The following is a 26,394-nucleotide window of genomic DNA, read 5'->3' on the forward strand; positions in this document are numbered from 1 at the left end:
CGCTTCATTGGCTTTGCCAACTTTTATCGCAAATTTATTAAAGGCTTCTCTGCAATTATTACACCAATTACCAAACTAACCAAGCAAGGGAACTGTTTTTGTTGGTCTACCGAGGCGCAATCTGCCTTTGACAAACTTAAAAAGTTGTTCATCTCCGCCTCCATCCTGAAGCATCCAGACCCTGCCTTACCTTTCGTCCTTGAAGTGGATGCTTCAGAGGTTGCAGTGGGGGCAGTACTCTCTCAGCGGCAAGGTGCCAAGTCCCTGCTTTATCCAGTGGCTTTTTTTTCTCGGAAACGCTCCACTGCGGAAAGGAACTACGACGTTGGAGACAGAGAGCTTCTAGCTATTAAAGCCGCATTGGAAGAGTGGCGTTATCTCCTAGAGGGTGCTACACATCCCATCTTGGTCTATACCGACCACAAGAACCTTGAATACTTGAGAACAGCCAAGAGACTGAGACCTCGGCAGGCAAGGTGGGCTCTGTTCTTCTCTAGGTTCCAGTTTCACATCACGTACAGACCTGGCTCCAAGAACACTAAGTCGGACGCTTTATCCTGCATGTTTCAGGATTCCGAGGAACCTTTACCTTCTGACACCATCCTTCCTGCTAGAAATTTTCTGTTGCTACAGGGGGATATCATTTCCCAAATTAAATAGGCCTCCAGGAATCTGTCCTCACCTATGGGAGTCGACGTAAGCTTGCAAAATGGGTTGTTCTGGTACAAAGACAAGATCTTGGTCCCAGAGAATCTAACAGTGGCAGTACTGGAACTCTGCCATGATCATAAGTTAGCTGGGCATTTTGGTATACTGAAGACGACAGAGCTGGTGCAACGTACATTTTGGTGGCCCCAACTGGTAAAGGATTGTAAAAATTATGTGGAGTCCTGCACCACCTGTGCTCGGAGCAAGAATAGTCGGACAAAGGCCTGGGGTCTACTAAAACCTCTACCCGTTCCAGAAAGACCCTGGAAAATGATTGCGATGGATTTCATCGTAGAACTCCCGCTGGCAGAGGGTTTTTCCACCATTTTTGTCATTGTAGATAGACTGTCTAAGATGCGACAAAGTACCCCGAATTAGTGGGTCCTACACTAGTAATAGAATGGAAGATCCTCTGTCTCAACCATGGGAGCTGAACTCCTCTATGTGGGAGAACTGAAAGGGATACATCCTAATCACTGGTGGCCACTAAATAGGAGGTAATGAGGAGGGGGAGGGGTGCTCCAGCCCAAAAACCTGGTCAGGGCCTATTACAACATACAAGTACATATTTGGGGGGCACACCATACAATGCATTTAAATTCAAGATGGTGCTGCTGTAAGACCTATAAACAGTACAAAATATTTTACAGCGCACACATACAAGAATGACATTTCCTGCAGGGCTAGTTAAAAACACCTGAACACCCCTCCTCATTACCTCCTATTTAGTGGCCACCGGTGATTAGGATGTATCCCTTTTAGTTCTCCCACATAGAGGAGTTCAGCTCCCATGGTTGAGACAGAGGATCTTCCATTCTATTACTAGTGTAGGACCCACTAATTCGGGGTACTTTGTCGCAGTAAGTGGGCTTAGCACTATATGACCATATAGTGTGACCAAACCCCCGTATTTTTTGAATATGTTCAGGTGTTCAGGTGTTTTTAACTAGCCCTGCAGGAAATGTCATTCTTGTATGTGTGCGCTGTAAAATATTTTGTACTGTTTATAGGTCTTACAGCAGCACCATCTTGAATTTAAATGCATTGTATGGTGTGCCCCCCAAATATGTACTTGTATGTTGTAATAGGCCCTAACCAGGTTTTTGGGCTGGAGCACCCCTCCCCCTCCTCATTACCTCCTATTTAGTGGCCACCAGTGATTAGGATGTATCCCTTTCAGTTCTCCCACATAGAGGAGTTCAGCTCCCATGGTTGAGACAGAGGATCTTCCATTCTATTACTAGTGTAGGACCCACTAATTCGGGGTACTTTGTCGCAGTAAGTGGGCTTAGCACTATATGACCATATAGTGTGACCAAAGCCCCGTATTTTTTGAATATGTTCAGGTGTTCAGGTGTTTTTAACTAGCCCTGCAGGAAATGTCATTCTTGTATGTGTGCGCTGTAAAATATTTTGTACTGTTTATAGGTCTTACAGCAGCACCATCTTGAATTTAAATGCATTGTATGGTGTGCCCCCCAAATATGTATTTGTAGACTGTCTAAGATGGCTCATTTTTTACCCATGAAAGGTACACCTTCTGCCGTGGAAACTGCAAACATTTTTGTCAGAGAAATCATAAGATAACATGGAGTACCACCAAGTATAGTCTCCGATAGAGGTGTGCAGTTCACTTCCAGGTTCTGGAAGGCTATCTGTGGGTCACTTGAAACTGAGTTAGCGTTCTCATCTGCCTATCACCCCCAGACAAATGGGCAGACAGAGAGAACTAACCAAACCCTGGAGCAATACCTCTGATGCTTTTCCACCTTCTCACGGAACGATTGGGTCTCTCCTCTGCCTATTGCTGAGTTTGCATACAACAACTCTGTGCACTCAGCTATTAAACAGACACCATTCTTCGCCAATTATGGCTTTCACCCGTCATTCCTGCCTGAAACCTTACCCGAGTGCTCTATTCCTGCAGCTTCTGAAACAATGGACTTCTTTGTCACCAATAATAAATTACTACGCGAAACCATGGCTAAAACCCAAGAATATAATAAAAGGATGTTCGATAGGAAGAAGCGTGGAGAACTTATTCTGGAACCTGGCAACCAGGTTTGGTTGTCCACCCTCAACTTAAAGTTGGCCTGTCCCTCAAAGAAGTTGGGTCCCAAATTCATGGGTCCCTTTCCAATCAAAAGGAAAATTATTGATGTGACCTATGAACTGGATCTACCCAATACATTAAAAGTTCACCCAGTCTTCCACATATCCTTGCTGAAACCTGCTATTCTCAATTCCTTTTCGGGTCGTAATACCGGCCCACCTGAACCTGTAATTGTGGACAACGAGACAGAGTTTGAGGTGGAAGCAATCCTGGACTGCAGGAAGAGACATGATCAAGTCCAATATTTGATCAAATGGAGGGGGTATGGACCAGAAGATAACTCCTGGGAACCAGAAGGCAATCTGCACACTAAGGAAATTTTAAGAGACTTCTGGAATGCTCACGCTGATAGACTGACCCAGATGGGCGTCCAGAGGCCGCCCTTTAGGAGGGGGCACTGTCAGAGGAGTTCTCCGAATAGATTGGCTATTGGGCGCTCCGGCGCTTGCCCGTTCGCGCCACTGTGCGGGCGCGCGCCTGGGCGTGCGCATGGCGCTTGCCACCAGCCACCCTATTTAGTCTGCTGGAATCTTCTGCTCGGTGTTGTCCGATCTGCAGCTCCCAGTTCCTGACTTCCTGTTTGCTTCCTGTTTGCCTGTTTGATCACCTAAGTGACCCCGGCCTGCCTTTGGACTCCTCTTGTTATCCGCCTGCACCTGACCACGGCTTTCCTTGACTACGACTCTGCCTATTCCTTTGTACCACGCTGCCCGCCTGCTGCCAACCCTGCCTGTGACCCGGACTTTGAGCCTGCCTGCTCCTCTGTACCTCGCTGACCGTTTGTTGCCAACTCTGCCTGTGACCGGACCTGCCCACTTGCTCCTGCTCTGCACCAGCTGCCTAGACCCTTACTTTCTAGGACTTCCAGACCATACGCATCAGGATCCTGGGCCTTACCTCCGCAAGTCACCTGCCAGGCTCTCTTACCACTCTGCGCTCCTGTGCCTTCTGTTTACACTACCAGGGGCCGGGAACCAGATACGTACGGGAGGCCTCCCCTGCTATACCGGGTTCGTCAGTCAGGTACGTGTAAGTCTGACACCTACCAGTCCCACTGGTGCAAGAAGTTAATCAATGCAGATGTACTGTGGAAGGCTAGAGAGACACTGAACAACCTGTTTCTGGCATATGCCATCTCTTTTGAAGGCTGGTTATGGCTGATTACTGTCAGCATGCTGAGAGATAAACAGCTGTCATTTTGTGGGTTTGGGCTTGGTAAGAGGCTGCAATTAGTACTGGTGGGGAAATGTTAAGGCTGATTATAATCCTTGCCCATGGAAAACATATGACATGATTTGCAATGGTGGTGGACCCCTCCTACATATAAATACTACATTTAGATATAATTTATGTAAGTACCTGAGACAGGAGATATGTTTAACAACATTGGGAGTACAGACAACTTCTCTACATGAAGTGGCATGTTTGGGATTCAAACCAGCAACCCCAGCACTGTTAAGCAGAAGTGCTAACCTGTTAGCTACTTTGCTGCCACATTCAAACCCCTATTTCACATAAATACTGCATTTCTTTGGACATATAGATGGTGGAATTACATTAGTCAGGAGTTATTCTTCTTGATTTATTCTGTGATATTTGGTGGTTCTTGGTGTGTGAGTGTAGAATAGTGATGTTACCCTCTGATTTTTGGTAATGACATTTTGATTTCTGATGTTGGTACACATATCAAATTTTTTGGGCTCAAAATATGATCATTCGGAAATAATAAAAAAACACACAAAATTGTGACTCATTTAAAATTTGCATCAGCAATGGTATTGTTTGTGATTTGTAAAGACACTTTGTCAGGAAAGTTTCCCTCCGCTGGTAATATCTATCATTTGGCGTGCAGTACTGAGGTCCACCAGCAGGTGTCTCCTGGCAGTTTGGAACTGTCAGAAGAGCTTTTCCCTGCTGGTATTGTCATCTTTGGGCCGCAGTACTGGCGTCCACCAGTGGATGGATCCTGGCAGGGTGGAGCAGGTATTACCTTCTGCGATCAGGCATCACCTGACTTTGATTGCAGCTAATAGTATGAATACCCGGCAAGTGCATACACACCTTGCCCTGGTATTGTCCTTGTGCCCTGCCCTGCAGCCTGTTTATCTGTTATCCTGATCCTGAACCCTGAATTCCTGTATCCTATATCATGTATCCTGTGCCTGTTTGTATCTGTTCCTGTATCCCTGGATCCTTGCCCTGCAGCCTTCCTTCCATCTTGTTTCCCTATCTGTTTACTCCTGGTCCCCATCTACTGATCTCACGTTTATGACCCTGGCCTGGCTTGACTATGATTCTGGTACTCCCTTTTTGCTATATATGCTGGTTGGTTTATTATCTCTGTTTGGTTGTTCAGTTTGCTCACTCTGTTTGTATTGGTGGTGTGTTCATGTTTATATGCATTTACTTTAATAAACGTACTTACTTTCATCTATTTGTGTCTGGTTCACTCTGTCGTAGTCACACAGTTATGGTCACATCTGGTTTATGACAGAATACCAGGGCCATTCCTGACCAGAAGTGGCTGCACAGGGGAACCATTTTGATTCAGTTTGGTTGAAAACATGAATGCCGATGAGGTTATTTATTTTTCTCTCCTGGCATCTGAAAGTGGTGATTATTGCCGCCAGGCTTTGAAAGGATGGTCTAGTGACCAGTTGTTTGCAGCTATCCGTTTGGCTCACTGGTCGATCAGGGTTATATATTGTTTGGGGAGGTGCAGCCTTTGATCAAGATCTGTACTGAGCTGGCCCTGCCCTGTATTCCAGAGGGCCATGATGATTTCATTCCTCCTTTTAATGTGAATCAGGTTGTATCCCTAGTGTGGCTTTTTGAAGATGATCCCGCTGATTTTTGTGAGCACTACTCAGCCTGTTCCCCACAGGTGATTGCTGAGTGCATTATATCTGCTCAGTCTTTTGTTAGACAGGGAGATTTAAAACTACAGTTTGTACAACCTATACTTTTGGCATGGTCTGACATGATGCAATCAGCCCCAGGCAAACAAACCACCTCTGCCATTAGACACCAGCCTACCCAAATGTATGTTTCCCCATCAGCCATGTCAACCTCAGTTGCAGCCCAGTATACGCTGCTCCCAACCAAATACTCATATCCGGTCTCTGCTCCCTGTACCTATCCTGCATTCAACCCACCTGCCTCTTCTCTGCTGCCTACAAACCCACAAGATCTTCCCCCAGCTACTGTTACCTCTTCTCTGCCATATCCCAATCCTCCTTTCCAGTCTGCTGCACCCCTTACCTACAGTCCTGCAGTCACCTACTGAGCTTCAGTGGCTAAGCCAAAGAAAAAACGAAAGTTTTTCCCAACCAAAACGATCCTGCCATTAACCCAACCTGCCTCCACACCCACCAATCTGTCCCAGCTTGAAGTTCTGGTGCCAGTATCCCAGCCTGAAGTGCCAGAGTTCCAGCCGGAGGTGCCAGAGTTCCAGCCGGAGGTGCCAGAGTTCCAGCCGGAGGTGCCAGAGTTCCAGCTGAAGGTGCCAGAGTCCCAGCCGGAGGTGCCAGTGTTCCAGCCGGAGATGCCAGTTATCCTGCCTGAAGAGCCAGAGCCAGTGTTCCAGCCTGAAGAGCCAGAGCCAGCGTTCCAGCCTGAAGAGCCAGAGCCAGCATTCCAGCCTGAAGAGCCAGAGCCAACGTTCCAGTCTAAAGAGCCAGAGCCAGCATTCCAGCCCAAAGAACCAGAGCCAGCATTCCAGCCGGAAGTCCCGGTGTCTGTTTCCCGCTCTGAGGTTGCGATGCCTGTTTCCCGATCTGAGGGTGCATTGCCTGTTTCCTGGCCTGCGGAGCCTGCTGCCCAACCTGATGTGTTCCTGTCTGCTGCCCAGCCTGATGTGTTCCTGTCTGCTGCCCAGCCTGATGTGTTTCTGTCTGCTGCCCAGCCTGATGAGCCTCTGCTGCCCAGCCTGATGAGCCTCTGTCTGCTGCCCAGCCTGATGTGTTCCTGTTTGCTGCCCAGCCTGATGTATTCCTGTCTGCTGCCCAGCCTGATGTGCTACTGTCTGCTACCCAGTTTGATGTGCCCGTGCCTGCTGCCCAGCTTGACGTGCCCGTGCCTGCTGCTCAGCTTGACATGCCCGTGCCTGCTGTCCAGCTTGATGTACCCATGCCTGCTGCCCAGCTTGATGTGCCTGTGCCTGCTGCCCAGCTTGATGTGCCTGCTGCCCGCTTGATGTGCATGTGCCTGCTGCCCCACTTGATGGGCCTGCTGTCCCGCTTGATGTGCCCATGCCTGCTGCCCAGCTTGAAGTTCCCGTGCCTGCTGCCCAGCTTGAAGTGCCCGTGCCTGCTGCCCAGCTTGATGTGCCTGCTGCCCAGCTTGATGTGCCTGCTGCCCTGCTTGATGTGCCTGTGCTTGCTGCCCCGCTTGATGTGCCCATACCGGTTGCCCAGCCTGATGTGCCGGTTGCCCAGTTCAATGTGCCTGCCACCCAGCTCAATGTAACTGCTACTCAGCTTGAGGTTCCTGTGCCTGCTACCCAGCTTGACGTACTTATTGCCTAACCTGATGTGACTTTGCCCGCTGCCCGGCTTAACGCCATGTACTTTCCCCAACAACGGCTAGTTGGAGCGTCTGGAGGTTGCTCCTTCGAGTGGGGGTACTGTCAGGAAAGGTTCCCTCCGCTGGTAATATCTATCATTTGGCGTGCAGTACTGAGGTCCACCAGCAGGTGTCTCCTGGCAGTTTGGAACTGTCAGAAGAGCTTTTGTCTGCTGGTATTATGTCATCTTTGGGCCGCAGTACTGGTGTCCACCGGCGGATGGATCCTGGCAGTGTGGAGCAGGTATTACCTTCTGCAATCAGGCATCACCTGACTTTGATAGCAGCTAATAGTATAAATACCCGGCAAGTGCACACGCACCTTGCCCTGGTATTGTCCTTGTGCCCTGACCTGCAGCCTATTTATCTGTTATCCTGATCCTGAACCCTGATTCCTGTATCCTGTATCTTGAACCTGTTTGTATCTGTTCCTGTATCCCTGGATCCTTGCCCTGCAGCCTGATTCCTTCCATCTTGTTTCCCTGTCTGTTTACTCCTGGTCCCCCATCTGATCTCCTGTTTATGATCCTGTCCTGGCTCGACTAGGATTCTGGTACTCCCTTTTGCTATACATGCTGGTTGGTTTATTATCTCCGTTTGGTTGTTCAGTTTGCTCACTCTGTTTGTATTGGTGGTGTGTTCACGTTTATATGCATTTACTTTAATAAACTTACCTTCTTTCAACTATTTATGTCTGGTTCACTCTGTCGCAGTCACACAGTTCTGGTCACATCTGGTTTATGACACACCTGCAGGAGTTTGGGTAAAGATTTTTGCGAGATAGACAGCAACAAGTGAGAGATACAGAGAAAAAAATATTTCCCTTAACGTCTTTCAGGACAGCACTTGAGAGAGTGACCCCCCCTGCCAACAGGAAACACCCCTTCCACCAAATTTAAAAGGAGGCTCCTTTCCACACATTGTCAGTTTTTGTGTTTCCTCCGGAGGGAACACTTCATGGGGAAGTCAGGGCTCTTAGGTTCTGTCCTGAAAGCCCAGGTTTCCTACTCCATCAATGTGTTTTTTTTTTTTAAATACCTCATGAGAGCTGTTCCTCCCATTCCACAGCTGTTGTTGAGTGCTGCTGGCTGGGCTCCTTCTCCCTCTCCATTTGAGCTCAGGGAGAGTCTGGACTACAGTGGGCGTCACTCCTAGGCAGCAGCAAGGCAAGATGGTTGCTGTTCTTTTCTTTCTTTCCTTGGTACCGCTGCCTATTGCCTGTGACGCCGCTGCCATCTTGGGAATGGCATGGTGTGCCCAATCCGCCGGAAGTGAGGCATCTGGAGGGGGTGGCGTCCACGGAGAAGGCGTACGGCATCATTTCCAACAGAAATCGCAGGGGGAGAAGGGAGGAACAGGGCTAGTGCTTATTTAGCGGTTCTGGTCCAGTGCAGTGGCGCTATTGGAGTCTGAAACCAGCATCCAGCCACACACAGCAAAGTGCTCCTCGATGGAATCGATGGTGGCAGCGAGTGGGACAGGCACAACAAAAGCCCAGGTAAGGGGCAGTTGTATACTGTCCTCCTTTTACTGTGGGGTCTCTTCCCCCCCCCCCCCCCCGTGGCAGGGGCCTGTCTGGGCACATGAGGCAGATTGGGTTCTCACTGTGCACCTGTGGTGAGCCTCCTTGTAAAAAGTTGTCTCACTGGGATGTTTTTTTTTTTCCTTGTTTTGTCTCACGGCAGGCCAAGAGCTCTGATCCAGTGGCAAAAAGGAAATGCCCTTCATGTAATAATTAGATTGCCAGGTGAGCCCAATTAAAGGAAAAACTACTAAAAGGAGGGTGTTCCACATTATTAAGCAGAGCACCATTTTCAAGCAATATGGGGAAGAAAAAGGATCTCTCTGCTGCCGTAAAGAGTGAAATAGTTCAATGCTTTGGACGAGGTATAAAAACATTAAATCTTTTACAAAAACGTAAGCATGATCATCGCACTATTAAGACATTTGTGGCTGATTCAGAGCCCAGACGGGTTTCGTGCAGATAAAGGCACATTGAGCAAGATTTCTGCCAGATCCATGCATCGGATCAAGAGAGCAGCTGCTTAAACACCATTACATATCAGAAAACAGATATTTGAAGCTGCTGGTGCCTCTGGAGTCCCATGGACATCAAGGTGTGGAGTCCTCCAGAGTCTTGCAACTCTGCATAAACCTTCCTTTCGTCCACCACTAACCAATGCTCACAAGCAGAAATGGCTGCATTGGGCAAAAAAATACATGAAGACTAATTTTCAAACAGTCCTGTTCACTGATGAGTGCTGTGCAACCCTGGATGGTCCAGATGGATGGAGTAGTGGATGGTTGGTGGACCGCCAGCCTGTTCCAACAAGGCTGCAATGTCAGCAAGGTGGTGGTGGAGTCATGTTTTGGGCCAGAATCATGGGAAGAGAGCTGGCCCCTTTAGGGTCCCAGAAGGTGTAAAGATGACCTCTGCAAAGTATGTGGAGTTCCTGACTGACCACTTCCTTCCCTGGTACAGAAGGAAGAACTATGCTTTCTGTAATAAAATCATCTTCATGCATGACAATGCACCATCTCATGCTGCAAAGAATACCTCTGCATCAATGGCTGCTATGGGGATAAAAGGAGAGAAAGTCATGGTGTGGCCTCCATCCTCCCCTGACCTCAATCCTATTGAGAAGCCTTGGAGCATCCTTAAGCAAAAGATCTATGAGGGTGGGAGGCAGTTTACCTCCAAACAGCAGCTCTGGGAGGCTATTCTGACATCTTGCAAACAAATTCAAGCAGAAACTGTCCAAAAACTCACAAGTTCAATGGATGTAAGACTTGTGAAGCTGCTTTCAAATAAGGGGTCCTATGTTAAAATGTAATGTTACCTGTTAAAATGTTTAAAAAGTTAAAATGTTGTTCAAAGTTTGATTGAAATAGCTTTTGATTTCAGTAAATATGCTGCAAACACAACAAATGACAATTTTCAGTTCTTTACAACCTATAAAGTGTTTTGAAACTTACTGTGCATAATAATTTGGAACAGTGCATTTCTAAGTTTTTTATTTTGAAAAAAAAACTGTTATCATTAGGAGGTTTGTTCAATAAAATTTGAATTGTACTCTTAATAGTTGATAACATGAGAATTATGCTGACTGTTGTTTACATCAATTATTTAGGTAAATGAGAAAAATATCATTGGCATAATAATTTGGAACAGGGTGTAAACTATGTAGAGGGCTCTGTAAGAGCAACAAGGATGTGGAATTCCCTTCCACAGGCGGTGGTCTCGGCAGGGGGGGCATCGATAGTTTAAAAAAACTATTAGATAAGCACCTGAACGACCGCAACATACAGGGATATACAAGGTAATACTGACATATAATCACACACATAGGTTGGACTTGATGGACTTGTGTCTTTTTTCAACCTCACCTACTATGTAACTATGTATGCTGCTGTTCAGGTATAGGGCAGTCTGGGAGGAGTGACAACACTCACAACATTTTAATCACACAGTGGCATATTTTTAGGTTGGGTTTTCCCAGTGGCAGCTGGTACTCACAATTTTTGGGGGGTGCAAAAAAACTGAAAAATTCTGAAAAAAAACCATCAATTGCAGCCTCAGTGTGCCCATCAAATGCAGCCACTGTGTCCATCAAACACAGCCACTGTGCCCACCAAATGCAGCCACTGTGCCATAAAACGTAGCCACTGTGCCCATCAAACTCAGCCACTGTTCCCTCAAACACAGCCACTGTGCCCCTCAAATGCTGCCACTGTGCCATCAAACGCAGCCACTGTGCCATCAAATGCTGCCACTGTGCCCATCAAATGATGCCACTGTGCCCATCAAATGCGGCCACTGTGCCCCATCAAATGCGGCCACTGTGCCCCATCAAATGCGGCCACTGTGCCCCATCAAATGCTGCCACTGTGCCCCATCAAATGCTGCCATTGTGCCCATCAGATGTAGCCACTGTGCCCATCAAATGCTCCCACTGTGCTCCATCAAATGCCACCACTGTGCCCATCAAAATCAGGTTGACGGGTATCAGACCCGTGCTACCTGATTGGTGGAGAGGCGGTTCAGTGTTAGAAAAGAGAATATTCATTTGCTTTTCTAACACACCAGGGTGGACTGCGAGCGCAATGCTTTGTGCTCTGAGTACTTTTTGAAGACTATTAGAACCTATGGCTCTAATCAGGTGCTTCAAAAATACACCCCTGCCGCTGTAATTCAGGCGCCCGGCGTCCGAAAAGGGGCCGGACGCCTGAATAGGGGGTGGCGGCGGCAGCCATGGATAGATTCATGCAATGCATGAATCTATCCATCAGTCATAGAGGGGGGTGGCTGGAGAGAGGGGGCGGTGTCCGTGAGCCTTTAATGGACGCACCGCCACTGGGTTTTACATTGAAGTTTATTGTAGCGTGTGATTCAATAGACTGAATTTTGATTCTTGTTCCATATACCATTTCCAGTTCTTGTTTTTTTATATGCTGCCCGTTTAGGACAGTGGTATCCACACACATGAAACTTTATATTTAGTTCACAGAATTGTGGATGACCTTCTAACATAATGTAAAATTGCTATGAAGCTATCTTTATTGGATGTCTATCTCCACAATATGTTATGAAGGTTTTGTATATAACTTTGTTCAAAAGTAAGTGGATCTTCATGTTGATAAATCTGTGGGGCCTTACTGGTTTCAAATACATTTTCATATAAAGTTCTATCTTATAATAATTACTGTATCAGTGCCTTGTCATTACTTGCCTCATCTGCATATAAAGGTAGCTTAGGGTATTCAGTGCCTGGACAAGGTCCTTTGGTACACAAGGTAAAAGGATCAAAATGTGCCCCCCCATTAACTGGAAAATACTTTAGAAACAGGTTTCAGGCCTTGCCATTATTGCTATTTTCCAAATAAAGTTCCCAAGGCAGTCACCTCTTCTGCCTACCACTCAGCCTGGCCGTGAAGATATTGTGGGAGCAATTAGAAAAGGAAAAATAATTCAGGGTCTATTGTGGGAGGGGTTGAGGAACTTACAGGTGGAGGGGAGAACAGATGGGGGACTGCAGCAGGGCAACAGCTTTAAGGAAGTAGGGCTGGGAGGCAGAGCCAGGCGTAAAGAGGTCCAGTGGCTGCCCCTCATCCTCAGGCTTCCTTCCTCAACACCAGATGAAGCATGAACATAGTACCAGTGAAGGAAATACAAATGATTAATAATATCCAGGCTGTAGTTTTCAATGTCCTGTACATATTCAAAGGGGGGAGAGCAAGGGGGCGGGACTTTAAGTGAAGCATGTGGTAGCAAAAGCATCATTTGGTGGAACATCAATGGAGTTTATTGGTTGCCATCAGATAAAAAGCAAGGTACATTGATAAATATGCATATACATGGTGGTAATGCATGGGTAATACAATACATCTCAATCATGACTTAAAATATCAACACACAACTCAGGTTTTCTCTCCTTCTTACCACTCCTATCTTCCCTCAGGTATCCAATCATCACTATATCTGTTGTCCACGTCAAACTGTCCTTTTCTATCAATTGTGGCACTTCCTGCTTCCTTTCACCTATTCCTTCCATTACCTTGCAGTGTCAGCTCTCACCTTCACCCCCCCCATTTTCCCCTTTTTTCACCCATTCACGTTTCTCAATTTCCCCCTGCAAACACCTTAGTTTATCTTACTTTTCACCCCACACTTAGGTTGCCCGATGCCGCGCCTGCCCTGGTTGTCGCCGGTGGGACGTCGCTGCTGGTCTGCCCGCTGCGGCTCCCGGTGGGGAGTACGCCTGGATGGCTCGTTCCGCCCGACACCATACCTCCATCTTTTTTGAATTCGAGTAAGTTAGAATGCATTGGGTTTGGGGGCCTTTCTAGTTTTACCCCCGCTTACCTTTGCATTCAGTTTATTAATCATTATCTAAGTTAATGCCAGTATCTCTACTTTTAGAAACATCAAGTGCTGGCTCCTGACAAGTGGCCCTTCAGCTACCATACGCCTTGCTACTTTATACCGATATAGCCTTATCAGCTAAACCACATTCCCTATCTAAGGATCCAAGAGGCCCGAGTCTCTGCAGGCATTACTATACTTTATAAATGTTATCCTTTTGATATGTTTGGTGCACTTTGGAAAGTTGTTGCTTGCCATTTCTTGTGATATTTAATATTGCTTGTTAATTCTTGTGATATTTTAAGTCATGATTGAGATGTATTGTATTACCCATGCATTACCACCATGTATATGCATATTTATCAATGTTTCTTGCTTTTTATCTGATGGCAACCAATAAACTCCATTTATATTCCACCAAATGATGCTTTTGCTACCACATGCTTCACTTAAAGTCCCGCCCCCTTGCTCTCCCCCCTTTGAATATGACAGGGATGGAAATATGTGACCCTACCGGCCACAATTTCATTTAAAGTCCCGAGGGATGGAAGAACTGGTTTTACCAGGTCACGCCTTCATCTAAAGTCCCTAAAACCAGTTTCGCTATTTAATATCCTGTACATATTGTTGAAAGATCACTAGTAAATGTAAGTAGATACCATCTTCACAATCTGTTAGGAAGGTTTTGTATGTAACTTTGTTTCAAACTAAAACCAGATTGGCTATTCACATACAAGCTAACACCCACGACAGTCAATGCAGGCATGTCCTTCCAGCAGCCTTTGTAGGCATCTTCTCAGTATCAGAGGAGTCAGGTGACTTTAGCAGAAATTATAAATTTAAAAGAGAAAAAATGCTAAACATTACAATTTTCAGTCAGACAAAGTACTACAAATAAATTAGTAGGAGTGAGTGAGGCTGGGTGGTAGGCACACAAAAGGGAAGGCATGATACACACAGGATCCGAGGTTTCAAAGAGGTTTATTGTCAAGAACATTCCAACCACACTGCAACAAAATCTATGTAAAGACTTCAAACTGGCAGAAACACTTACAGATGATTATGCAGAACTTGCAGAGAGCGATGCTCTGAGACCGACAGCACTTGGCACAGGGGACTGTTAGTAGGCAGTATGCAACGAAGCACTAGTGGTGGAGAATTCCACATAGTAGCATCAATGAACAGTCCCTATGCCGTCCCTCCTCCTCTGGAATCTTTCCTTTATGCTAGGCATACTCTCCCTATCTAGCGGGTTCCTGTTCCTGACGCAACCACACACGCTAATTGCAGTGAGCCAGTGCTTTTTTTATAAGAACCGCCTTCAACAATGATGACTGCAGAGGTAATCCAGGGCAGCAGCACCCAATTGGATAGCTACTCACCTGATGACACATACAGAGGCCTAAGAGGAACGTAAGCTCCTCCTGTCCACCACCCTCCCTGCACGATGATAGCAGACAGCGCCACCTGTGTAGGGATGTCAACCTACATCTACCTACGAATTGATACATGTAATTAGCCACTCTCAGGATGACAAAGTAGCTCAAAGTAAAAGTTTACCTACAAAGGGATAATAGGCACTCTAGCCCTACATTGAAACCATATTTTCTGAAAATTTTCGGGGCATTTCCTGTGTTTATATGCCAATTCCTCCCTTCTTCAGTTATAAGTAATCGCATTGATCCATTGAGCGATTGTTGGTGGGGTTTTTGATATCCAGTTCTGTAATAAATGTTTGCAGGCTATATACATAGACTGCAACCACAATTCATGCATTTCAAATGGGATTACTTCTTCCAGTATGATTCTTAATAAAGCTATTTTTGGATCGAAATGCACATGTTTAGAGCATAGGGTATTTAGGATATCAAATATGTTCTCCCAATATCGATGCAATTTAGGACATAGCCACATCATATAAATTAATGTTCCTGTAACGGTAGAACATCTTGGGCAATTTGATATGGTTGCTTTACCCCAGGAATATAACTTTAACAGGGTATAATGAGATCTATGAATAATAAATAACTGAGTAAACCACTGTGAGGAAAATAGGGAGACTCTGGTTAAATTCTTCAGAGCTTGCTCCCACTCCTCCTCAGTGAGAACATCCAAGTCCCTATGCCACCTCTCGAAACTACTATCCTGTGTATTTATGCTAGCTGTTGTTTGTATAGAATAATATATGGTATATCGCCAATGATTCCCTGTTTAAAGCATCCTGTGGACACTGCCATAGTCAAGTTAGGGGAGGGATTATATTTAAACAAAAAAGTCGCTGCCTGGCTTTTCAGAGCATGGCGTAACTGCAGGTATTGATAGAATAGTTTATTAGACAAATTATAATTCCCTGCTAATTTATTAAATGGATGTAGGTCCCCATTGTCAAGAAGCTGTTGAAGAACCGTAATGCCAACCCTTTTCCACAAACTAAAATTTTCTAGTTTCAAAACCTCAGGTAACCGCGGGTTATTCCATATATGCATATACTGCATATAACCCTCATGGAAAGTACTTTTTGGACAGTAGTCCAAACTTTATCAATCAAATCAAATGTAGGAAAATGGCGTTTACTATAGAAATAATGAGCTACTATTAACTGTACCAATGGCTCCAATGGAAATTGAACCATCTTTATCAGATTTAGCCTGCCAACTATTGTTAAAGGCAACTTACTCCATATTTTCCCTGTTTGTTTAAAGCGCTTAATTAGTGGATCATTATTCCTTTCTACATATGTTGTCACTTGTGATGTAAATTATACGCCTAGATATTTAACCGCTTCAGCCCCGGAAGATTTTACCCCCTTTCTGACCAGAGCACTTTTTACAATTTGGCACTGCGTCACTTTAACTGACAATTGCGTGATCCTGCGACGCTGTACCCAAACGAAATTTGCGTTCTTCTTTTTCCCACAAATAGAGCTTTCTTTTGGTGGTATTTGATCACCTCTGTGGTTTTTATTTTTTGCGCTATAAACAAAAAAACAGCAATTATTTAAAAAAAACAATATTTTTTACTTTTTGCTATAATAAATATACCCAAAAATGATTTTAAAAAACAAATTTCTTCATCAGTTTTTCAGTTCATCAGTGACTTTTTTTTTCTTTACTAGTAATGGCGGCGATCTGCGATTTTTAGCGTTACCGCGTCATTGCGGCGGACAGATCGGACACTTTTGACACATTTTGGGACTATTGACATTTATACAGCGATCAGTGCTATAAAAATGCACTGATTACTGTCTGCACTGATTAATGTCACTGGTAGGGAAGGGGTTAACACTAGGGGGCCATCAAGGGATTAAATGTGTTCCCTAGTTAGTGTTTCTAACTGTATGGGGATAGGGCTGACTGGGGGGAGGAGACATATCATTGTTCTTACTTACTAGGGACACACGATATGTCTCCTCTCCCCTGACAGAACAGGGATTTGTGAGGGCACGCGCGTGTGCCTCCGGCACCTCTTAACGGGAACAATGTACCCATAGGTTTTGAGCAGCCATGCCATTCTGCCGACATATATCAGCGTGAGCCGATTGGCAAGTGGTTAAATGTTGATACTACTGCTATTTGAGATGCTACACTTTGTAAATTGTCTACCAGTGCGTCTACCGGTAAAAGAACTGACTTATGCCAGTTTATTGTGAACCCTGAGAATGAGCCATATTTTTTAATTAAAGACATCACTGCTATTAGGGAGGATGAAGTATCTCCCAAAAACAGTAGTGTGTCATCAGCATATAAAGCAATCTTGCCCTCGCCTAAGGATCTGCGAAATCCGATAATATTCAATGAATGATGAACCGCAGCAGCCAAAGGGCAAAAAGAAGAGGTGATAATCTTAGAGATTACTTTTGTCAATGTATTAGCTAATACTTTTGCCAATATCTTTACATCTGATGTAAGCAATGAGATCGGACGATATAATTCTGGATTATTAGGGACCTTACCAGAGCACTATAATTATCGCCTCGTTCATGGGGGGGGGGGGATGGCCATACTCCAATTCTGCATTAAATATCTCTAACAATTCTGGCAACAACTTAGCTTTGTACACTTTATAAAATTTCAACTGGTAATCCATCACTACCTGGAGCTTTGTTATTAGGCAGATTGGCGGCAGCGTTCTGGAGTTCCTCTGAAGTCAGAGGTTTATCCAGTGCCTCCCTGTCAACTGCATATATTGCTGGTAACTCAATGGATTTAAGAACAAGTTGTAATTCAGCCTCTTCATGAGATACTTTACTAGTATATAGGTCTTGAAAAAATTCACAAAACACAGATAAAATCTTCAAAGTAGTGCGTACAATTTTAATTGGAGATTCTTGCAATTCTACCACATGGGCTAATGGTTTTTGACCTTTTGGATTTGCAGCTAAAATATGATCCGTGTTTTCCCCTTCCTCAAAATAAGGTTATTGGAGGAAAAAAGTTTCCACTCCGCTTTTTTACGAGAGATTTCTGCATAAGCCATTTGTGTAAGCCAATGTATCCATTTTTTTTGAGCTTCTATAGTGGGATTTATTATATATTGGGATTTGGCCTTCAGGACATCTTCACCTACAGAACGTTCCCAAGCCTTAGATTTATTTTTGAGATTTGAGAAATAAACAAGCCTCTAATATAGGCTTTTAAAGAATCCCAATAAAGCTGCAATGATACAGAAGGCTTATTAACAGTACTATAGGCAGATATGTCACGTAGAATATCTTCCATTGATGGCAAAAGTTCAAACCAATAAGGGTTCACTTTCCAAAAAGTGCAAGTCTGAGATGAGTACAAGAATAACTAGTGAAGAATGATCTGATAATCCCCTAGCCACATAGGCCGCCTCAGATATTACAGGTAGCATTGCAGAAGTAACTAACACTAGGTCTATTCTGGATAAGGCCCCATGGGTGCTGGAAAAACAAGAAAAAGCTTTATCATGAGGGTGTACCATTCTCCAGACATCCATAAGGCCAATCTCCCGAACATAACCAGCGGAGGGAGTACAAACTGAAGTCAGCTTATCCTTAACTGTACCATATTTATTTAAGGAAGGGTCAATATAATTATTAAAGTCCCCTACTAATAAGCAGCGGACATCAGATTTATCAGAGATAAAATGCAAAAACTCTTTAAGTACCTCCAGTGAATATGGGAGTGGTATACATATATTAGCTGATATGTATGGCTTTCTATACATTGTGCAATACAGAAAAATATAGAGACCTCTTGTGTCTGTATTTATCTGTCTGCAGGTAAAATCATTATCGTTTGCAATCAATATGGATACACCTCTAGAATATGTAGTATAGGTAGTGTGATATTGCCTGCTAAATTGTGAATATAGCTTGTCTCTTCACTGGATCAGCAAGACCTCTAACATTCCAGGATATCAGAACTTGTTGTTTAGCAGACAAAGGGGTTTATTTACTAAAGGCAACTCCACTTTGCACTACAAGTCCACTGCAAATGCACTTGGAAGTGCAGTCGCTGTAGATCTGAGGGGGACATGTAAGGAAAATAAAAAACAGCATTTTTGCCTGTACATGGTTGGATGATAAAAACAGCGAAGCTTCACCTCATTTCAGATCTTTCTTTCAGATCTAAAGCGACTGCACTTCCAAGTGCACTTGTAGTGCAAGGTGGATTTGCCTTTAGTAAATCAACCCCATAGTATGGTAATATCAGATTCAGGCCCCAATTTTCTATTTCTCTGATTACAGGTAGTCGATTTTTGCAAATAAAGTCTCTCTCAATCCTATATTGAATGGGAAAAACCTCGTAATAGGAAAAAAAAAAAAAAAAACATCTATATAATTAGTAATCATACATATATTACTGCCAAGCAAAAGACTCTTAATATCTTCTCATAGAAGGAAACTCTCTGTGATCACTTTTGATATCTGGTGTGCATATTCAGTGTAACTGTAAGGAAAAAAAATAAAAAAGAAGGAGAAAAAAAAACAACAAAAAAAGGGTACAAAAATGTATACAGGACTCAGAGAGCCATAAAAATAACAAAAATAAAAAAAAACACCACACTGGGGCTAGTACCAGATAAACCTCATCGATATAAACTGCACTATATGCATAAAATACATTAATTTCAAAACTGATAATTATAAAGAAAGCAGAAATAACTTGTATTCTAACCCCATCCAAAAATGCATTCTGGAAAAAAGTGTAAAAAAAACCCTCCAAAAGGTCAACATATAGCAATAATAAGACCAAAGGGCATGAGCATTTCCATGCCGTCTGGTATTAACTAACTTTGAAAAAGCAACAAAGAAAAAGGAAAAAAAAAAAAACAAGAAAAAAAGAAAATAACTAAACAGACAATTCCCGTGGGGAAAAAAGGGAGAGTCCATTCTAAAATTGAATAGACTCACTCCCCCCGGCTCTCAAAAAAAGGAATATATTCCAACAGCCTCCCCTTTACATCACATTCCCCCTTTGTGAGCAGTGTCCTCAGCCCCCCTCTCCCTTTACCGCTCAGTCCTCCCCTTTAAAAGACAGTCCCCCTTTACATCACAGACCCCCTTCACAACACCATCCCCCCAACATGAGTGTCCACTCCCCCTTTATATCACAGTTCTCTTCATATCATAGCTTTCCCCAGCATACATCACATTCCTCCTTAAAATCACAGCCCTCCTTTCATTAGTATCCTTAGACCCCTTTACATCAACCCCCCCTTCCAATCACAACTGCTCCCACTCTTCACAGTCCTACCTTAAACAGGTAGGAGGTGCAGCAGGTCTGGATGGATGGCAGGAGCTCAAACTTTTTATGGTAACAAGTGGGCAATTGGTTACTAGGACTGCCCCGCATTCTAGCAACCCATCCTTCATGTGTTAACTTGAAAAATTGGCCAGCTTTTGCCCTCCATTTAGGCCTCTTCCCTGCTGTGAGGACAATAGCGGTGGCAGCAGCTGTGATGGTGAGGTAGAGCAAAGCACCAGGAGAAGACACTCCATAAAATAGGACTGTCACTCATATCATAGAATGCATTAAGATAAAAAACCTTCTGCCTTTACAACCCCTTTAAGTTTTTCCTCTTTAGTGACATTGCTTACCTGTAATGAAATATGTGTCATATTGTGCAGGCAGCTAGATCCTGTAGAAACTTTCTGTGTAAGTAATGTTTCTGCAGCTGCTCCTCATATGGAAAATTTAGAGTGTTTGCTGCAGGCCAACCATGTTCTTTGTCTCCTATTTTTACTTATTCTAGTTCTCCTTCGCACAAAAAATATATATATTTGTGGCTATATATTTATAGCCACTGAAATAGTGTACTCTAATGCCCTGTACACACGGTCGAACTTTCCAACAGAATATTTGCGATCGGAGCTTGTTGTCGGAAATTCCAACCCTGTGTGGGCTCCATCGAACTTTTTCCATCTGAATTTCCGACACACAAAGTTTGAGAGCAGGCTATAACATTTTCCGACAACAAAATCCGTTTGCGTAAATTCCGACCATGTGTGGACAATTCCGACGCACAAAGATTTTGTTGTCGGAATGTCCGATCATTGTTCGATCTTGTGTACAGGGCATAACTGTAATATCTACAATAAAACCTACCTGGTCTCTTCCATATTAAACTGCGGCCTGGTAAGAGTGTCCACCTAATGTGCATGGAGTCATTAAAACATTGTCTTTTTTGGAGGAAAGTAATACACTCTATTGTTGACTTTTTGATTGAAAGCTGCCTGGTGTCTCTCCTTTTTTAAAATGCGGCCAAGTAAACTTTTTTAGTTGTTGTGCATTGAGTCAACACAATACTTAATAGCTGTTTTTCTAAAAAAATACATTCTAAATTTAAATACATTTTTTAATGTTTTGTAAAATATTCCTGTGTTTGTTTTTTACTCTGTACAATCATATATAGTGCCTTAAAAAAGTATTCATACGACTTGAACGTTTCCACATTTTGTCATGTTACAACCAAAAACGTAAATGTATTTTATTGGTATTTTATGTGATAGACCAACACATAGTGGCACATAATTGTGAAGTGGAAGGAAAATGATACATGTTTTTCAATTTTTTTTACAAATAAATATCTGAAAAGTGTGGCATGCATTTGTATTCTTTTACCCCTAACTGAAATGTAGTGTAACCAATTGCCTTCAGAAGTCACCTATTTAGTAAATAGAGTCCACCTGTGTGTAATTTAATCTCAGCATAAATACAGCTGTTTTGTGAAGCCCTCAGAGATTTGTTAGAGAATCTTAGTGAACAAACAGTGTCATGAAGGCTAAAGAACACACCAGACAGGTCAGGGATAAAGTAGAAGTTTAAAGCAGGATTAGCTTCTAAAAAAATATCCCAAGCTTTGTGTGGCGAAAAACACTGCACATCACCCTGAAAAAAAAACATGCCCACTGTGAAACATGGTGGTGGCAGCATCATGTAGTGGGGATGCTTTTCTTCAGCAGGGACAGGGAAGCTGGTCAGATTTGATAGGAAGATGGATGGAGCCAAATACAGGCCAATCGTAGAAGAACCTGTTTGCAAAAGACTTGAGACTGAGGCGGAGGTTCACCTTCCAACAGGTCAACAACTCTAAACATTTGATCTAAACAATGGAATGGTTTAGATCAAAGCATATTCATGTGTTAGAATGGCCCATTCAAAGTGCAGACCTAAATTCGATGAAAACCATTTACCATTTTCCTTCCACTTCATAATTATGTGCCACTTTGTGTTGGTCTATCACATAAAATCCCAATAAAATACATTTACGTTTTTGGTTGTAACATGACAAAATGTGGAAAATGTCAAGGGGTATGAATACTTTTTCAAGGCACTGTACCTAATGAATGACTGTGCAAGAGTCCTTAATCCGAAAATAATAAAAAATATATATATATATTTTTTTACATCCACAGCTACATTGGGTGTGGTTCATAAATAGTAGAAAAAATGCAAATGCAATTTATATCTGGCCTGAACAGCTGCATGCGTTTTAAAATGCAGCCTACTCCAACTACTAAAATCCTGTCTATATAAGCTGTACAATATTCTATTTTTTAGACATTTAGATGTAGATTTTTTGATGAAAAGTTGCATGCTGTGTAATCCTTTCAAATGCATCCTACTCCAAATGCTCTTACTGCAAATGCATTGCTGTGGATGTGAATCTGCATTGCTGGATGATGTGACTGATGTTGGATGGATGTACACTGTGGGACTTTTTCAAGGTTTTTATAAATAAACTTTACTGTTTTTATAAATAAACTTTACTGTTCACTTTTACATGGGGGTAGCCGTTTCTGGTTGCCTCCTTATTATTAAAGGGTTTTTTTTCCTGGCCTGCCATTCTGAAAGCTTGGATAAGGGTCTAATATAGATTTTTGGGGGACCCTGAGCTTTTTTTTAAAAATGTTTTTGCATGGGTTTCCCCCTTACAATTCATATCAGACCCAAAGGATCTGGTAGGGAATGTGGGGTTCCCCTTGACATCCATACCAGACTTTCATTATGGATAAAGGTCTGGTATGTGTTTTTATGGGAAAACTGACACCCTTTTTTGTGCCTGGGGGGTCCCCCATTAACATTTACTTTATATTAGACCCTCATCTAGGATAAGGGTCTGGTATAAATGCAGGAAATCCCCAGCTGTTTTTTTTTTTTTTTTTTACAAAGGTAAAACAGCCAAAGCTGTCATTTGCCAGCAATTTAAAGAGGAAGTAAACTTCCTCTGCAAACTTTTACCTATAGGTAAGCCTATAATAAGGCTTACCTATAGGTATTGAAAATATCTCCTAAACCTGTACAGTTTAGGAGATATTTCCAGTGCATACAGTCAGTGACTTCACTGGCGCATGTGCTCTGAAGGAACGGCCCATGGGTGCTGTTCGTTACGAGCCTGTGCCATGGACGGAAGCTCCCGCATGCACGCGCGGGAGTGACGTCATTGCGGCTCCGGCCTATCACAGCGCCGGAGCCCGTGAACTCGGAAGAAGCTCCAGGAAATCTGTTGCAACAGCTTCGTTATAAGGTAAGTATTTCATAATGAGCTAGTATGCGATGCATACTAGCTTATTATGCCTTTGTCTTGCAGGTTTTTTTGGGGGGGGGACTTTTTTCAGAGGTTTACAACCTCTTTAAATGGCATTTTTGTAAATGTTAATTTTGCTGTAGTATGTTATTTACATCATTCAGATGCACCACTTCACAGACAAGTTAAAGATACCTTTCGATATTTTATGTTAAGGAATTTTGCATTTTTAATGTTTTGACCTTAAAGCTTTATTAAAATCACTGCTAAATCACTCCTATTTATTTTTTTTAGCTTTGGTAGATGTTCCCCATGGCAGTACCCAGCCCCCATTTTATTTGGTAATGTTAGGCCTAGAAAATTGCCATTTTTTGTTTTACATTTGGCTTCAGTGGGGTTCAAATTTGGCACCCTAACTTTAGTCATGTTCTGCAAACCAAACCCAGGTACATTTGGCTCATTCCTATCTCTGACACATTACAATGTCATTTTTATTTCATGATAAAATCTGTTTTCTCTTTTTCATTGCAACTTCTCTGGCTTTTGTCTTCAGCATAGTACAATGTCATTGTTATTTCGTGTTAAGACATGCCTTGTCTCTCCTTCTTCCATTGCAGCCTAGTAAAACTGCTTGCAAGATGTACAGCTGTTGTCTCTGATGTAATACACTATAATTTTTATTTCTTGGTAAAATCTGCCCTGTCTTTCTTTCTTCCATTGTGGCCTAGTAAAACCACGCACATGCAGTGTGCCTTTGCAAAATAACTACTAATATAATGTGCAACCAGTCTGTACAATATTTCTTGCTGCTTTCTCTGAAATAATAGTTTCAAATTTTTTATTTCTTGGAAAAAATTACTCATCTCTCTCTCCTACATTGCTGCCCAATCAAGCTGCTTAAATATACTTCAGCCACTGTGTGATATGTTTTAGCATTGTCTCAGAAATATGACAATTTAATTTTTATTACATCATACCTGCTGCCTCATCTCTGGAAATAAAGAACTGGGGTTTTGAAGTGTTTTTGTTCACTCTGTGTTGGCAAATTTTTAAGCTCTGTACACAGTGTGGTACTGCACTAAGAGAACATCACATGCTCCTGAAACATGGCTTTTTTATTTTTCAGCTTTTTTTATGTGTTATTATTCCTAAAGCTTTTAGATCTATTACTTCTACCTCTGGCCTATTAGCTAGATAAAAGAACAGGTGTCGCAGCAAGAACTGTCTAGTAAAGACTTTTTTTCAAGTTGAAATGAATCAGGTTGGGGTGCTGCTGCTGTATATAAGCTAAGTAATAATGTTAAAAAAAATTACACATGCGTTTTATGTGATGCCAGAATATGGTGCCACTGATGTTGTCTGGGAGAATTATATTGTTTCTTAACACCACATACAGTTTTAAAGCATCTCCCAAGCATGTAATTTGAAGAATTGGTGTTTTTCACATGCCGTCCTCAAAGTAGCATAAAACGGAGAGGGCACGTTGAAATTGTCACATAAAAGGAGTATTAAACCCAAAAACAAAAATTTGATGTATTTTCAGCTTACCAATAATTACATGTGGTTGCTGCATTCGTTTTCTTTTTGTTAGGCTTTCTTTTCTTTATTTTCACTTGTTGGTACGGCCAGTAAGTCTGTTATTTTTAAGACAAATTATTTAAAGTGGTTGTAAACTCCTATTGATTAATTGTACCTATAGGTAAGCCTATAATAAGGCTTTCCCATAGGTAATGTAAATATCTCCTAAACGTGCACTGTTTAGGAGATATTTACTGTATATGCAGCCGATGATGTAATTGGCGCATGCACTCTGAAGGAACAGCCACCCATGCTGTTCCTTCAGAGCCCTGTGCCGTGACCAGTGGCTCCCACGCACATGCGCAGGAGTGACGTCACGTGGCTCCGGCCAGTCACACAGCCGGAGTCTGCGGACAAAGAAGGAAGACGGGTGAAGATGGATGCAGCCTCCAGCGGTGACAACGAGGGCTTTGTTTGCAGTTGAGTTTCACATAATGTGCTAGTATGCATACTAGCACAATATCGTTTACTTTGCAGGTCAGGAAAAAAAACCCAAATAAATAACAAACGGTTTAGTTCCTCTTTAACACTGTCAAAGGTGCTTACAATGGTCAAATTATGTTTATTAAACACCTCCTGCCCACTCTATAGTCGAATGACGGCTACAGTTGCCTGGAGGGCGTCAATAGACATCCTCCCGTGTCCTGTGATCAGCGAATCAATGAGACTCGGCTAATCACAGATCAGAGTAAGGGGCCAATAACGCCCCCTTACAACGTGATCAGCTGTAAGCCAATGTTCTGGAACGCTTCCTGATGACATAAAGAATCTACGAAACGTACGTCGAGGCGTCGTGGTCACGTCCATATCCGTTCCCTTTGGTTTGACTGCTGAGTGAGGTGGAACGCACGCCAGCACGGGTGAGAGCCGCGAGGACACATCTGACCATTAGCTTCTAGACACCCTCACAGCCTCTGTACCGGGCAAAGGCACTACAAATGTAAGCAAGCCATTTGGCTTTTTAATTATCTATTTTTAATACACGATGGCCGCTTTCCATATTATTTTTTCACATGTACATCCTTCATCCTTGAGGCGAGGAAGTCATCTTGCAGGTCCAGGATCAACCATTGCCAGCAGACAGGTTCTGCTACAAGCGTTGTTTGACCTACTTTTTAGTTAAAGTGGTCATTGCTTTCTGGTAAGCAGCCAATTTATCTGAGCACTTTTTGGGTGATTTCGAATGGTGAAAGTAGTTTCCTAAGGAATTTTGATCAAGTCTAATTACTGCATGGATATTAGTTGCTGCTGCTCTGTTGCACAAGGACTATATTTATTTATACACCTTTTGCGCATGGTATCATGTGCGTGCGTTTGTTTTTACACATGTCCAAATAATTAATGCACTTTAATTCTGCAATTGGTTGTTATTCACTTGATTGCACTTACTGGTTGATTATATATTATCAATTAATATACATATCAGGAACTGTATCTGTAATGTCTGTGATAACTTCTGAGGCTGGCTCTATATTAAAGGAGGAGACGACATTGAGAGATGTATTGTATGCCGTTAATGCGTGCAAAAGCTCAATATGTAGTCTTGGTGACCAATTGAAAGGAATTAAAAAGG

The sequence above is a fragment of the Aquarana catesbeiana genome, linkage group LG01, assembly GCF_042186555.1.
Source record: "Aquarana catesbeiana isolate 2022-GZ linkage group LG01, ASM4218655v1, whole genome shotgun sequence".
Lineage (NCBI taxonomy): Eukaryota > Metazoa > Chordata > Amphibia > Anura > Ranidae > Aquarana > Aquarana catesbeiana.